Source organism: Salvia hispanica, chromosome 2, assembly GCF_023119035.1.
Source record: "Salvia hispanica cultivar TCC Black 2014 chromosome 2, UniMelb_Shisp_WGS_1.0, whole genome shotgun sequence".
Taxonomy (NCBI): Eukaryota; Viridiplantae; Streptophyta; class Magnoliopsida; order Lamiales; family Lamiaceae; genus Salvia; species Salvia hispanica.
In genome coordinates, this window is record NC_062966.1 from 26,901,948 (window position 1) to 26,917,871 (window position 15,924).

Genomic DNA, 15,924 nt, shown 5'->3' on the forward strand with positions numbered 1-15,924 from the left:
TGTTGCCGCGATCAGATTGCTCGCTGCAGCCACCACTGCCACATCAGCCATCTGGTGAAAATGCATATTCATCTCCAAGCAATTTTGATAATTTCGATGGAGTGAATTCCAACCTAGAAGATTCATATTAAAATGGCTATAAATTTGGACAATATGGGACAAAAGATTTTGTGGAATCAGATGTTAAATGCAAAATTGATTCTGACATCTATAAAGATACTTCTTGTTGCAGTGTTTCTAAGAAGATATTATATGATGCCGATGACAGTTCAAATGAGGATCCAGAAAGACCTCTTTCTGGGAAAGATGATGCTAAAGAAACTAACGGGTTGCTATCTACTCTAGCAATTTCTGCTGTTATACATGAAAAAGTAGGCGTTGATGACTCCAAGGCTAATGGTGACATATCAAGTGTTTCCATAACAACTGCTTTGTGTGATTTGTTTAACAAAATCAGAATGACGTACATGGACAACACTTATTTGTGGACATTGGAAGAGTTTCTTTCCACCGCGGATGTTCGTACCTTTGTCAGCTTTGTGCAAATCTTGCGCATAGGCACACATTTGATCCAGGAGGGGTTACCTTGCCAAAACTTATGTTCGCAACTTTCTTCGTTGCTTTGTGGTTCCCACCTTGAGGACAAGGTGGATTTTAACCGCGGGGAATTGATACGTTCATTATTCCATATCTCTATCATATCTGGCATTATTATTTAGTTGCATTATTTAGTTAGATAATTTAGGGATTGCATATCTTTTTCATATCTTTTGTCTTGCTCATTAAGTTAGTATCCTTATTATAAATAGGACTATTGTTATTTTCTTCAATCATAAAATGAATATATAAATTTACGTTTCTTTTTGTTTTATTTTAGTACTTTGTTTAAAGCTTGAGTTGTCGACGGGATTCCGCCTCCCGAGACTTCTTGTTTATCGTCTCCGGCATCGTGATAAGGGAAATACCCTTATCATTGTATCATTCTAATAATACACGTCTCTAATTATATATGGCTAGTGCGCAGGTATAGGCTGGGCCAACAAATTTTAAATTTTGAAATATGAATGTTATTTTATAGAACATGAATTTAAAAAGATTTTGTTGGTGTAAGTGATAGGGGACTTGGACTCTGATACAAGTCTATCAGCGTCCAGCCATCCGTAGCTCTATGCCGGCCCTTGCAGCGGCAGTCCGAAGTCTTCACAAGCCCAACCCATCAAGGAAGCAAAACCTAGAGCCAAATCAGCCGCACAAGAGGGAAGATAAAATGATTAGAGAACTAAGATATTCCATATCTTCTATTATTTCATCAATTATTCATGTAATCTAATTTTGAGTATTTTCTCCTATATATAGGAGATCAATTTAGTATCAAAGACATTGAGAAATATGAATTAACTTATATTCTCATTCTTGGTTCTGAAATCTAGCACTTCAACTAGGTTTATCTTCTTTTGTTCTCGTTACAAATGGTGTGCTCAATCCCGATAGAATGAGGTTCTATCAAATTGGTGCTTTCATTTGTTCTCTTCCCCCGTTCATAGTCAACATGACAACCAACCCACTTGCGGAGGATTTGCACGACGTTGTACATGAGTCCATCATGCAAGACCTCGGCATCATGTTGCGGAAATTGCGCGAGGCCATAAATCGCCAGGAATTATTGCTTGGTGTTAAGGTGCCTCGTTTTTCAGGAATCGACCCCACTGGATGGATCTATGGTATTCAAAGGTATTTTGATTACTCCTTAATTGAAGAATCAGATCGCATATACCTGGTGTCTTTGTTAATAGATTCTCCGGCGCTCGAATGGTTTGGTTACTTTAAGAAGAACAACCCGGATGCATCTTGGCAAGAGTTTGTGGTAGCCTTTCGTCACCATTTTTGTCCAGAATTCACTACAGAGATGTTACAAGTAGATGAGGTTAAGCAACCGGAGGCAGCTACTACATTGTGCGACATCAACGAGGCTGTTTTGGAACACATAGCTCGAACAGAGCTGAATCTGGAGATGATATTGTGACCCATGTTCCCTTTGAGTCTGAGCAGCGAAATGCATCGTTTGCAGTTACTGAGATAAGGGATGTTGATTCCTTCTCGTGCGTTGATGGTTCCGAGTCCAATCTTTCATTGGCATATTTGGGCATGGGCGTTGCAATGCAGCTCCAGAATTGCAAAGATGGCAATGGTAATTTGAAGGAAGAGGTACGTCATACTCAAGGACTTTCAGGTGACGCAGCAGCGCTTCATCGCCACTTTGCTCCATCTTCGAATGAGATCATGGATCCAGATGTTCCCAGCAACGATGTCATTCCTGATGATGGTGTTGCTCCTTTTGTTGCCTCGGGCCAACAGCCAATAACGCGACATCATTTGCAAGCGATGGCCGGTGATGGCCGCTCAATTCCACCACGCGATAAAGCCACTAACCTGAAGCAAGTTTCAGTGGTCCTGCAACTGTCGTCATTCGTCGGAGGCGAGAAAGCTTTGGCCAGCAAGAATCCACTCAATCCTCGTCTTCTTCGGAAGCAGAAATCTGCTTGCTTTGATGAAGCAAGTGGTGGTGATGATGCTGCCCGCATGAACCAAGAACCAATGAGCAGGCAATGGACACCATTCGTCGCGGGTGAGACCATTTCGGCTGGTAAGATTCCAGTCAATCCAACAAGACATACACCGCAAAATGCCTCATCCACACGCACATGGCGCCCACCGCCATCGCTCTACGAGGCAGCAGCTTCGCTGCCATCCGAGTCTAGGCCGTGCGTACAGATCGAGACACCACAATTTAATGGGGATGACCCGTTAGTTCCAGAGGGATTTGTCGTTGATGTTTTTGTGGGGCCATTGGAAGTGATTGATTCGAGCAGGAACCAGTTTGAAGGCCACGTTGCTGAGGTAAATTTGAGCTCCACTTTCAGTTGGTCGAATTTGCTGCATTTGGATGTATCTGGGAACGTTTTTAGTGGGAGATTTTCGACTAGTTTAAGTCGTGTTATGAATCTTAGACACCTTATTCTTGCACAAAATAGGTTTAAAGAGCAAGAGCTCTTGAAAGTTGATATGCTTTCTGGTTTACAGTATCTGAGTTTATCAACAACTGATTTGATTGGTGAGATTACTAGCACTGCCTCTCATTTGGGTAGTTTGAGGATTCGTGATCCATCCACGACCAATCTTTGCAGCCATATACCTGGAACTATTGCAAATAATCTTCTAGTTCTTGATCTTTCTTATGACAAAGTAGTAGGAGAGATCTCATTCATGCTTATGCAAGAACTCCATGAGTCGGAGAGGTTCAGCTTTTGCGGGTCACGGTTCTCCCCCGAGATTCTCCAAAATGTATCTGTTGGATCAGTAAACAGCTGCCTCATTGCTGCCGCTCCAGCCTTCTTCCAGATGAGATCTCCAAAGCATAGAGAGCTAAAGCTTGAGGTGGCTCTAACCGTCACGTTGGTTTTAGTGCTTGTGGGGCTGCTCTTTTTGGTATTTGGGTGTCGAATCAAGGCCTCAATGTGGCCAATGGAGCAGAGTTCTAGTAAAGAAGAGCTCACTATCTCGTTCCACACATATTTGACTACTTGGGTGGCTGATGTGAAGCAAGCAAAAACAGTGCTGGTGGTGATCTTTCAAAAGCCATTGCTCAAATTCACATTCCCTAGCTTCATGTCAGCAACGTCTCATTTTGATCAATATACATTGTTGGCTGAGGAGAGGTTTGAACCTGTTTACCGTAGTGTGTTGCTCGAAGGCATTCATGTTGCTGTCAAGGTCACGTTTCAAATGAAGATGAAAGGGCATAGTGACATTGATCTTATGTTACTTATCGCTATTTTGAGTTCCACCTTGAGGGCAAGGTGGATTTCAACCGTGGGGGAGTTGATAGGGACTTGGACTCTGATACAAGTCTATCAGCGTGCAGCCATCCGTAGCTCTATGCCGGCCCTTGCAGTGGCAACCCGAAGTCTTCACAAGCCCAACCCATCAAGGAAGCAAAACCTAGAGCCAAATCAGCCGCACAGGAGGGAAGATAAAATGATTAGAGAATGATTAGCATATCAATCTAAGATTCCATATCTTCTATTATTTCATCAATTATTCATGTAATCTAATTTTGAGTATTTTCTCCTATATATAGGAGATCAATTTGGTATCAAAGACATTGAGAAATATGAATTAACTTATATTCTCATTCTTGGTTCTGAAACCTAGCACTTCAACTAGGTTTATCTTCTTTTGTTCTCGTTACAAACGGTGTACTCAATCCCGATAGAACGAGGTTCTATCAGTAAGACATAAGACATAGAGATAAATTTGAATTTGACGTATAGAGGATAAAACTGAACTAAGCAAAATATAAAAATTACGTTGTCTACGATATTCGAATCAGCATTTACATACATTCTTCCAATAAAGAGATGGAACTACCATTGGATGAAAAAGCTTTGTGTTCTCACTATACAAAAAGTTCTCATATGATCATCTTTATATAATAATATACATATACATTATTCCCCTTCATTATCGGTAGTATGTTAGTCCACTGCACCACACATGTAAAATTACTGAATTCGTTTATAAATCAACACAAAAAAAAAAACTAAAACTCTGCGTACTATTTTTGTGAACAAAGAAGATGCAATAATTACATGAGGGACTAACGGACTCTATAATTTGTAGGTCAAATTCCACTAAATATATGGAAATGCAAACATCTTGAGATCTTGAATTTAGGTACAACAATTAATTAAGTGGATCCATCTCTCGTACAATTGGAAATTCAAGCATGCTGGAAGAAGATGGTCATGATTATGGTATTCTAGAAGGATTTTGTTGGCAGACTGTTGTTTCCGGATATGGATGTGGATTCGTAATCGGTGTGACTGTGGGTTGTCTGATTCTTTGGTATGGAAGGCCTAAATGGTTGATAGAATGGACTGCAGAGTTTACTGGATAAAGATGAGAAGCCGTAGAGGAAATGTGGCACCACAAAGAAGAAGATAACAAGGTTGAACCTTTGATGTTGAATGTTGAATAATGGGCATTGTTGTTTTCTCAAGTTTATTTGCATCTTATGTTGAACTTTCTAAGTAATGTTCTACTATCCATTGCTTCCTTATCCATGAGTGGCAATTGAGTTACAATTGTTTGGCATTCATGTGTTTTGGGCTTTTCGAATTAGAAGGTTTGGGTCTCAACCAACAACTATAACTTGGGCTTATTTAACTGCTAAGACTTCTTAGGTGTGCTTTGTTTATCACTTCTAATTTTCATTGCAATGGAAGATACTATTATCAGATCAAAACTTCACTCGTTTGAAAATGGGGATTAACAAAAAATTGATTTTTATGGACAATGAGGAAAAAGAAAGGTGGAATAAAAACGGAGAGAATTTTCTATGATAAATTTATGACCAAAGAATGTAGACATAATTAATCAAATAAGACCAATAGTATATATAATAATGTTTTCATTTTTGTTAAACAGTTTATGAGATTTGAAAATAAGTTTTAATATCTAAACGTAAGTTCTCAACACATATATTTTTTGGATTGCATCTCTATTCAATTTTTTTCATTAACTAAAACTTTCTCTAATCTCTAGCATATAAGCACGATCATCCAAATACTTCCACATCTTATAAGCTTTTAAGACACTGCATCTTAACAGATATAGAAACACTGTATGAACTTTTAAAACATATCAATTCTTGAATAAGCGTAGTTAAGAAGCCCTAATTCCATTTTTCACTATATAGTATCTTGCTTAAGCAATTAAATTAAATACGAACAAATATAGTATGTCAAACTTGCTGACCGACAAAATTTTAGAAATTGTTGTGTAATGGAGTATCTGAATGAGCTACGAAATATAGTTGAAATATACTAATATGTAGAGAAAAAAAAGGTAGTAATTGGGATATTAATGAAGATAGAGTGAAATCGACAGGTAGTTGAATATACGTTTTCAAAATTTGTAAATGTATAATTTTTATTGGATGGACTAAAAAAATGTATATTTTTCTTATTCCGCCGTCTTATTCATTTCCACTCAAACAAATTGACTAAAAGAAAATGGAGTGTAATATACTACAAGAAAATTTGTAAAAAAGGACATATACTCCTAAGATGGAGGGTCATATACTCCTAAAAAATTTGTAAATGTATAATTTTCTTGTTGAATGGACTTAAAAAACAAACAGATGGACTAAAAGAAAAATGTACGTATATTTTTCTTAGTATATGACACTCCATTTTCTTGTAGTACTAGATGTCTGGATCGCAAAAATATGTTGGAGTTGGATAAAAAAAATTACTCTGTTTATCGATAAATAATACTCCCTCCGTCCCCAAATACTTGACACAGTTTGACCTGGCACCAGGGACGGAGCCAGGAATTTGTAGGGAAGGGGGCAAATTTATATACGAAGGAGTATTAAGAACCTGAGGAGAGGCATTTAGTAAACGATTAAAAGCAATAAAATGAAAAATAAAAAAAATATACATATGGTAACAAATATGAGGAGGGGCAAATGCCCCACTTATGCTTAAGGTGGATCCGCCCCTGCCTGACACGGGTTTTAAGAAATGTAAAGGAAAGTGTGTTGAAAAAGTTGGTGGGATGTGAGTCATACTTTTAAAGTATTAGTTTTATAATAAATGTGAGTAGGAATGAATTAGTGGAATATGAGGTCCACTACCAAAAATGGAAAAAGTGAACTGTGTCAAGTATTCAGGGACCGAAATGACAAATTGTGTCAAGTATTCGGTGACAGAGTGAGTAATAAAGAAAGAAATATTATTTGACCCGTTTATAACGTTAAGTATATATTGACAATTGTTTTCCAATATTTCGGTAGTGCATTGAATACTAAACATAGAGAATAAAATTAGTATGGTGAATAAACCAAAACGAAAAGGTAAGCAAGTGGTGGGGGAAAGACGATAAATAAAGGAGTAGTACTGCAACATTTATACTGGTTATTCACTGTCTAGACCCTGCGAATAACTGTGATAGTGTTGACAGCACATGTAATTTCAGTGATGGCCCCATACAAAGGAATCCAAGGAAAATGAGTCTTTTCATGGGCTATAAGATTTTATGTAGTTTAATTTTAGTACTCTCTTCGTTCTGGCTAAGATGACACATTGCTTAGCCAGCACAAGATTTTAGGAGTTATTGGTTAAAGTGTTTAATTAGAGAGAGAAGGTGGGTGTAAGTATTAAAGTAGAGAGATAAAGAAAGATGTATATTTTAATAGGAGTGGGAAAAAGTGGTTGAGTGTATTAATTGGAGAGAGAAAGTTGCCTAAAAAGGATATGTGTCATCTTAATTGGGACAAACTAAAAAGGAAAACGTGCCTATCTTTAGCGGGACGGAGGGAGTATTAAGTAAAAAATAAGATAGAAATAGAGATAAAAGTATTTTAATTTTTAGCAATAAATCATTTTGATTGGAATAAATTAAAAAGAAAAGTTGGTCTATCTTCAATGGAATGAAGCGAATATTTAGAAGATTTATTTCGATTATTTTAAAACAAAAATTGAAATGTGACAATTTGAGTTGACGATGTGGACTTAGACATGTCAATATTTCTAGTACATATTCTCAGCCGTCCCTTTGTAGCGGAGTTGTATTTCTTTTTTATTGTCCCACTATAATTGAATTTTTTTTTTTGGCAAAAAAATACTCCCTCCGTCCCATAAAAGTTGAGTCGTATTCCTTTTCAATCCGTCCCAACAAAGTTGAGTCATTTCCTTTTATAACAAAAGACAAATCATCTAATCACTCTTATTTTATTCCATTATTTACTTTACTCTCTCTTATCTTTCCTACTTTTTTCATCTCTCCTATTTATTTAATATAAATTCTTAATCTCCGTGCCCAAAAGTTTTGTCTCAACTTTTATGGGTCGGAGGGAGTAACATATTTCGTCTCTCTTACTACTACCTCCGTCTCACAAAACATGTCACACTTTCCTTTTTAGTTTGTCACACAAAAGATGTCACATTTTCCTCTTTGAAAAAAGTTCTCTCTCACATGAATATGAAAATTATATTTTCTCTCACCATTTAACACACAAAACAAAACCTCCTAAAATCTCGTGCCGTCCCACAAGTGTGACATCTTTTGTGGGACGGAGGGAGTACTTTATTTCCTTTCATATCTCTATCTCTGTGCCGTTTTCGTTTCCTATTTTATTCTCTCTTCACTCAACTCACTTAATGCAATTTTTTTTAATTTTCGTATTCAAAAGAAATGTCTCTACTATAAAAGGACAAAGAGAGATAACCTTTCTTTTGTCCGCAAACTTTATAAGCTATTAATTTTAGTCCGTAATATTTGAAAATACTATACTGAGCTCCACTAATTTCAAATATTACAAACCAAAATTAATATGTTGACAACGTTTCAGAATATAAAAAATAATCCCTAGACTTTCTACTCCACATAACTTTGTCACCTAGCTACCGACACACATGTATCCATTCCCTTGTTACCAATAACCCGCATTTGATTTGGATTTATTTAATTTTCAGAAATTTCTAAAGAAAAAATACTTACAATCTTATATTCCCTCCGTCCCTCGTTAGTTTAAAATTTAAGATAATAATAAAATATAATAGGTGCTTTGTGATAAATACGTCGTCTCCAGTTCTTAAAAATATGAAAAAATGTCAGAGGTTTTAATGTGAAGTTCGGAATAAAGAAACAAGAGAAAATATGATAAAAATAAGATAGAAGAAACAAAAATAATAATAAAATTAATATTAGTGAATAGTGAGGTTCATGTCTTAAAATAAAAAGATTTTATTTTTAAGAAATTAACCAAAAACAAAAGAGTTAATAATTTAAGAAATTGAGGGAATATATAGTTATTCACTATTAAAATTACTAGTGTTTGGGACTAAAAACCGTACGTGATTAAAAGTAGTAGAACTTCATCCATACCACTTGAAATAAGTCATTTTCTTTGTTGATTTCTTATTTAAAGTGATATTTTACAAATGAAGTTATCAATCGTTCTATTTTATTTGTATTTCTATTATATATATATAAATGAAATAGAAGAAAGATTGATATTTCATTTAAATAACAAATCAATAGTACTATATAAATGGGGCGAGGTAGCTTATATGTATAATAAATAGCCGTACTCTCTTCGTCTCATAATAGATGTTACACTTTCCTTTTTAGTTTGTTTCATAAAAGATGTTACATTTCTATTTTAGGAAAAAGTTCTCTCTCACATAAATATAAAAATTATATTTTCTCTCTCCATTTAACATACAAAACAAAACCTCCTAAAATCTCGTGTCGTCTCACAAGTGTGATATCTTTTATGGGACGGAGGGAATACTGTAACAGCCCGCCCTCCTAGGGTATAATAAATGCGGCGGCTGCTACCCAAAACCGACTCTAAAGAAGTAAACATAGGCTAGGGTTTCATTTAAAGAGTACTGACCAAAAGAGTTGGAAGAAATATCAGAGTATTTAATGCAACAACTTAACCTAGAAGTTTAAATGAAAGAAGATATCATAAATGACGATCAAAATATCTTAGGAGTACGACATAATATCCAAGACAAAGTCACAAGAAAAAGGCTAAGGCCTCAAACCGAAGGCAAGATGCAAATATTCCAAAAGAAATTCTAAAGTGTATCAAAATTCAGCGGAAAACGACCAAGAGAAAGTATAGCTATGTATGAAGACACAACTACGCTTGAAGTTCAAAATGTCCATATTAATTAATTAAACTGCTCAACACCCGCCACCGCTCGTCATCATTCAACCTGCACATAAGGAAAACACATGCAGGGCTGAGTATTTTGAAATACTCAGTGAGCTCATTGCCAAAACATTTTATAGGTTATGCCACCCTTACAAAGTGAACTCGAGTTTTAAGCAGTTATAAGAGATATATCACGAGTATCACAAAATATATTTTCCATAGACTGGTCAATCATAATAACTCTCCATTTTCCTCATCAAAATAACAATCACAATCATTCCATGGTGCGACGAAAGTGTGGCCACACTTTTCGCCCACAAGACCGGCCGACTAGCAAGGACGGCTCCCGATCCCCTCGTGTACACAGCCTGGTAGGGCTTGCGGCCCATACTCAGACCCGAATTCGTATAAACATATCCATAGCCCTAGCCCAATGGAGCTAACTCACAAACTAGGCATCAGGCGCACAATATCACAATAAAACAGACATAGGCATGACATAACAGTTAAACCACCCTTTTAACACCAATCAATATTTTTGACAAAAATAAAAGAGAGTTTTAAGAGTAAAGCCCACCTCGACTGCTTAGTTTTCAAGTAGTTTCGCTTTTCCGTTATCCGGCTTCGCAACCAAAGTTTCACCTTTTAATCACATAGGCACATATCACAAATTAGGTTCAATACTACTCGTACTCATGCATGTCTTATTACCTTTCCCTTTTTCCCAATGATTTATCTTATCATTACTAATTAATCAAGATCATGTTTATCACACAAGATTATTTAACCATCAAACACACACCATATAAACACTACACACACACACGTCGCATACACACACACACATACATGTTCCCACACCCCTTTTTATCCCTCTTTCACTCAACCAAGATGCATGAGGGTTCAAGAAGACCGATTAATCGGTTAGAAGAAGAAAAAGAAGAAGTAGAAGAAGAACAAGCATAACTCTTAAACAAAATACCTTTTAGAGAAAAACGATCGGTAGAAAACAAGTATTAGCCTTGATTCTTCAAAGTTCTTGGATTAAACTTCAATTCTTCTCCAAAAGATAGCAAAATATTGGAGAGTAGAAGAAGAAAATTTGAGAGTGTATGGGGGAGGGTTTCGAAATTTATGGGGGCAAGGGTTGGGGTTTTGGTTCTTATTTATAGAGCTCAACAAGAGCTTTAGGTAATTAGAATAGAATATTTGGTAAGATTTTATTCTACACAATAAAATAATATTGTGAAGTAGGGAAGAAGAATTAACAAAAATAGACTAGGTATCAAGCATGGCAATTTTCGAAAATTAGGTCCTCTAATTAGCCATGGTTTCGTTTTGGTATAATTTACGGAGTAAAATAAAATATCACGGAACAAAATAAAATTAAGAATTCTCCCACTTGGAGTCAAAAGAGGCGTCTATTTGCCTTCTTAAATAAGGCATGGATTTTAAATATTGTCTAGAATAAGTTAAGGCAAGATCTCTTGAAGTATGGAAAGATTTGGTTGAATATTTAAATTCTAGGTATGGAAGGAAATCAAATAAGGGATCAATTAAAATAAAAATAATACTCCCTCCCTTATTTTGGAGATTTTCGAAAATCACAAGGCACAAGGGGTGTCGATTTTTCCCCTCTTTAGAATAAGGAAATAATTGGGTCTTGGATTTAATTTGGATAAATATCCCAAGGATTAAATTAAATCCGGGAGAAATAGAATTTCTCTTCAAAGGGGGTCTAGGGTTCGAAAATTACAAGAATTAGGGTGACAAGTATTTATGGAAATTTTCTCTAGTATTCTCACTCACCCTTACACAAATAATTTTCCACATAATCTCATAATTTAATATATCACATGCCACATCATTAAATCCATAGGTTTGACTTTTCAAACTTTCAACGCAAACCCTAGACTCAATTCGACCATATCATCTCATGAAATAAATGCATTCTCGATTCCACGTCATCAACAATTAATTCTAGGGCTCTAAAATTAGGGTTCTAAATTCCGAGATGTTACATCCTACCACACTTAAAAAAAAATTTCGTCCCGAAATTTGGTACCTTTATGGAAAGAGTTCCGGGTATAGAGTTTATCATCTCATCCTCACGCTCCCACGTGGCTTCCTCGGGCCCGTGGTTTTTCCATTGAATCTTTACGAAGGCAGTGATTTTATTTCTCAAGGTTTGGACCTTTCGATCTAAGATTATCTGGGGTTGCTCCTCGTAGCTCAGATCCGGGCTTACAGCAATATCCTCGTAACGAATCACATGCTTCGGATCGAACACGTATTTTCGCAACTGCGACACATGAAAAACGTTGTGCACGTTCCCAAGGCTGGGCGGCAGCGCTAAACGATAAGCTACGGGTCCTACTTCTTCTAGGATTTCGTACGGCCCGATAAAACGTGGTTTCAGTTTGCCCTTGACTCCAAAACGCGCTATCCCTTTCGATGGGGATACCTTGAGGAAAACTTTATCGCCAACGTGGAACTGTAAGTCCGTCCGTCGAACGTCGGCGTACGACTTCTGTCTGTCCTGAGCTTCCTTCATTCGCGCGCGGATTTGTCGAACGATTTCGACCATTTCTTCGACTGCATCGAGTCCAAGCGCTCTTCGTTCGCCAACTTCATCCCAGTAGAGCGGAGATCTACACTTTCTCCCATAAAGTGCTTCATATGGCGCCATGCCGATTGTTGCTTGAAAGCTGTTGTTGTAGGCGAACTCGATCAAAGGGAGTGCGGTCTCCCAACTTCCGCCTCGGTCGAGCACCACGGCTCTTAGCATATCCTCGAGAGTTTGTATCGTTCTTTCGGATTGTCCATCGGACTGAGGGTGAAAAGCGGTGCTAAAGTTTAAGCGTGTTCCAAGCTCGCGTTGTAGACTAATCCAAAATTTCGAGGTAAACTTCGGGTCACGATCAGACGTAATCGTCACTGGGACTCCATGTAATCGCACGATCTCTTGAATGTAGATTCGAGCTAGCTTATCCGATCCATGGGTTACGGGGATTGGTATGAAATGCGCACTCTTGGTAAGTCGATCTATGATCACCCAGATCGCGGTGTTCCCTTTGAGGGTCTTTGGTAATGCAGTCACGATGTCCATAGCGATGCGCTCCCATTTCCACTCGGGTATCTCAAGCGGTTGCAGCTTCCCGTACGGTCGTTGGTGTAAGGCTTTCACTTGTTGGCAGGCTAAGCAGCGCTCCACAAAAGCTGCGACATCTCTCTTCATTCCGTTCCACCAAAAGAACTTCTTCAGGTCCTGGTACATCTTCGTGCTCCCGAGGTGAGCACTGTATGGGGTTTCATGAGCTTCGCTCATGATCTCGTTCTTGAGTCCTTCATCGTTCGGCACGCATAGTCTCCCTTCAAAGGTGAGAGCGTTGTCGGAAGCCTCGCTAAACTTTCCGGATTCACCGGTCCTTACTTCGACTCGAATCTCCTCTAATTTCTCATCTAGCCGTTGTGCTGCAACGATCCTCGTCCTTAGATCAGGTTCTACTACTAACGCGGCGATTTGACCTTCCACGGTATCGGGTGTTCTAACTACTTCTATCCGCAACTTACTCAACTCTCGTACTAAACTTTCCTCTTCTGTTAGAAAAACAGCGAGTTGCGAATGGTCTCTACGGCTTAAAGCATCTGCTACCACGTTTGCCTTGCCAGGGTGGTAGTTGATACCACAATCGTAGTCCTTCACCAGCTCGAGCCATCTCCGTTGTCGCATGTTCAGGTCCTTCTGCTCGAAGAAGTACTTCAAACTCTTATGGTCCGTAAAGATTTTTACACCTAACTCCGTAGAGATGGTGCCTCCAAATCTTTAGGGCATGTACTACTGCGGCTAACTCTAAATAGTGGGTAGGGTAGTTCAACTCGTGCGGTTTCAACTGTCGCGACGCGTAAGGGATCACCTTGTTGTTCTGCATCAACACGCATCCTAATCCGACTTTCGAAGCGTCGGTGTAAACTACGTAGTTCACTCCAAGCTCTGGCACAGCTAGCACTGGTGTTGTGGTCAATTTCTCCTTCAAAAGTTGGAAGCTCGCTTCACATTCCGGTGTCCAGTTCACCTTGGTTCCTTTCTTGAGCTGCTGGGTCATTAGTCTCGCTATCTTAGAGAACCCTTCTATGAACCTTCGGTAGTATCATGCCAAACCCAGGAAACTCCGAATCTCGTTCGGTGTCGATGGCGACTTCCATTGTTGCACCGCCTCAACCTTGGCGGGGTCCACTCGGATTCCTTCTGCTGACACGATGTGTCCTAAAAAGTTGACTTCCTTCAGCCAGAATTCACACTTGCTGAATTTGGCGTAAAACTTCTCCTTCCTCAATGTCTCCAGCGCGACCCGTAGGTGCTCCGCGTGCTCCTTCTCATCCTTCGAGTAGACTAAGATATCATCTATGAACACTAAGACGAACGTATCTAGGTACGGGTGGAAAACTCGGTTCATCAAGTCCATAAACACGGCTGGGGCATTCGTCAGACCGAACGGCATCACAACGAACTCATAGTGACCATATCTGGTTCGGAATGCGGTTTTGGGGATGTCCTCCTTTCGCACTTTCAGCTGGTGGTATCCGGACTTCAAATCCATCTTAGAAAACACTCCGGCTCCTCGGAGTTGATCGAACAGGTCATCTATCCTCGGCAAAGGGTACTTGTTCTTGAGGGTCAATTTGTTCAACTCTCTATAGTCGATACACATTCTCATTGACCCGTCTTTCTTCTTAACGAAGAGCACCGGTGCGCCCCATGGCGAAACACTGGGCCTAACGAAACCTAAGTCCATGAGCTCTTGCAGCTGAATCTTTAATTCCTCTAACTCCTTAGGCGCCATGCGGTATGGTGCCTTCGATATAGGTGCGGCTCCAGGTTCAAGGTCGATCGTAAACTCTAACTGCCTATCTGGCGGCGGTCCAGGTAACTCCTCGGGAAAAACATCGGGAAAATCTCGTACGACAGCAACGTCTTCAAGCCTCGCTTCTTCCTTCTCTTCTCCGTGGAGATAGACAAGGTAGGTCGGGCGTCCTTTCCTCAACATGGCGGTGGCTTGTAACGCAGAGACTACGGCGATTCGTCGGTTCATCGAGATGCCGTGATACATGGCGGGTTCCGTACCCGGGGCTTGTAGGGTTATCTGTCGCTTCTTACAACTAATCGTCGCAAAGTTTGCAGTTAACCAATCCATTCCTAAGATTACGTCAACGTCTCTCATCGCCATAACTCGCAGGTCGTGAGCAACTAACTTAAGTTCTCCTAGTACGATTTCTACGTTCAAGCAAAACCGAGAGATCTCTACCAGTCCTCCTACTGGTGAGGACACCATCATTCTATGTTCGGACTTCCTAGTAGGCAAGCTCAAGGTATGCACACATAACTCAGAGATGAACGAATGAGATGCGCCCGTGTCGAACAAAACAACAATAGGGGTATCAAGGATTTCGCCTATACCTGCTAAATTTCCACTCTCGGGCTTCCCTTGCTCGATCTTGGGCTGCTTCTGACTTATAGCATACGCTCTAGCCGGGGCGGGAAGTCTTGGGCGGACAGGCTGTTGCAGCCGCAGTGGTTGATCCCGGTTTGCTCCCGAGCCCGTAGGTGGCGCCCTCGGCTGCTGACGGAAACCCTGATGGTTCTGCCTCGACCCACTTCCCATATTCTTACTGTTAGAGTTTGTATACTAGAAATCACGTTTCGAGTGATTGAATACTGTAAAACTCTTATTTTATTTTCCAATAAATAAAACAGATTACTTTTGTCATAATGTTGTTATGTTTTACATTTAATGGATGTTAATGCATGTTTAAATGTATAAGTTAACTTAACAAAGTCTAAGTCTTTGTTTTAGTAGACCGGTTGTGGGCGTCGTCCACTTTAAGGTAATACGGTCAGTTCTAAACAAAGAAAAAGATGAATTTCACAACCTAGATGGAATTTGACTATCCATCGAGAAAGGTTGCAATGTCAGTCCGCATATTTCTAAGCCTTACTGAAATAAGATGACATTGGTGTGGTATAGCAATCGAACGGATCTAACAGCAAGACTTGCCTTAGGCTATCTACTGAAAGGCGAGGTCTTGATAAATATTTATTTCTTAATCAATGTAGGTTAGCATTGAGCAATACGGTATTGATTATGCACTACTTTGACTTATCAAATGGTGCGGGTTTTTCGTAACCCAAT